Here is a 1,688-nt window from a genome sequence, read left to right as displayed (position 1 = left end):
AAACATTCTGAACTTTCTAAAGACTACTTGCAAGTTTCCTGCAAAATGTATCCAGGGGTTTTCTTTCTGGGATCAGTTGACAGAGACAAATGGGTTTGCTTTTGCCTTCTTCTGAAGTTGACAGAATGCCATATACCCAAAGTCACCCAGAGAATTTTCATGGTCCAGCAGTATCCTAGAGTCCTCCACCATGGTGCTACTTTTCCATAAAGTAGCACCATGCTTCTGTGAGGAAAGAGATTATGGTGCTTCTGTGAGGAAAGAGATTATGGTGACAGAACCACTGATGCTGGTAGGGTCTCCCATGTCAGGCAGGCTTCTGCTGAGGAGCCAGACTAAATATGCAAAGCAACTACTAGCAGTAGTGGGAGATGACACTCTCAGAGACAATGGCAATGGCATCATAGCTAACATTTGTTAGTACTGCACTGAAGGAGTCGTGCTAAACCTCCTTTGAATAACTTTACCATGAAATCTCTATGATACAATCAAAATGAAGCAAGAAATAGTACCAAAAGATGGTCCTCCAAAGTTGGAAGTTATTGAGCTACAGCAGAGGACTGTTGCAAGTAGTGCTCTGACTAATGGCATAACTGGGCTCAAGTCAAAAGAATGTTCAGATGAAAAGAAAGCCCAAACCTGAACAGCACATATTTAATTGTTCTGATGTATAACCTGTACCCAGGGCAATGGGCTATCGTCAGGACAGAATACAAAATAATTCTTTCCAATTGGCAATGGGATCAAGCAAGGCTACATTTTATCACCACATTATTACCAGAAAATAATAGACTTGGAACAATAATGGAAGAAACCAAGGTAGAAAGTGCAAATGCATGTTTATTTAAAAAAAACAATAACCACATATCAATTACATAAATTGAAAGCAGACAGTGAAGACATAGGCCCCATCTACACTGTTGTAGAATGTAGTAGAATGCATTGAACTGGATTATAGGAGACTACACTGCCATTTAATCCAGTTCAATCTGCATTATAATTGCAGTGTAGGTGGGGTCATATAAGTAGTTCAAGGCTTTCTGTACCTTGTCCCTATCATTAATCAAAAAGGATACAGCAGACAAGAAATCAGAAGAGATCTGGGATTTTGGGGGGCAGCTATGAAAGGGGTTATAGAGAGAGGTCATTGAATATTAAAGTTGGGATTGCCTAAACCATCATATTTTAATTAGGATATTTAGGTTGTTGTGTTTCCCAGGCTGTATGGCCATGTTCCAGAAGCATTTTCTCCTGACATTTTGCATGCATCTATGGCAGGCATCCTCAGAGATTGTCCTCACAACTTCTGGGGATGCCTGCCATAGATGCGGGTGAAACGTCAGGAGAGAATGCTTCAGGAACATGGCCACACAGCCCGGGAAACACACAACAAGCCAGTCATTCCAGCCATGAAAGCCTTCGATATTACATTAGTATATTTAGCTGTGAAAGCTGGTGATCTCTCATATCTAGTGTTGCCATAGTTGAAGTTGACTTGCCAGAAGTTAACAACAACCTGAGAGTGTATTATCACTGCTGGTATCAGAAATAAATGTATTATTAGCTTTGATGATTGAAACAAATATAGAAAGGAAGTCAACCTATGAATCAGTGCAGTCACATGCTGCCTTGTTTTAGCAAAGTGTGAGTTTAGGATGTTTGTGTTTTTAATCAGCTGTGAATTATGT

Source organism: Anolis sagrei, chromosome 4, assembly GCF_037176765.1.
Source record: "Anolis sagrei isolate rAnoSag1 chromosome 4, rAnoSag1.mat, whole genome shotgun sequence".
NCBI classification, from domain to species: Eukaryota; Metazoa; Chordata; class Lepidosauria; order Squamata; family Dactyloidae; genus Anolis; species Anolis sagrei.
The sequence above is the reverse complement of the archived record's forward strand: the minus strand, read 5'-3'. Positions refer to the sequence as shown.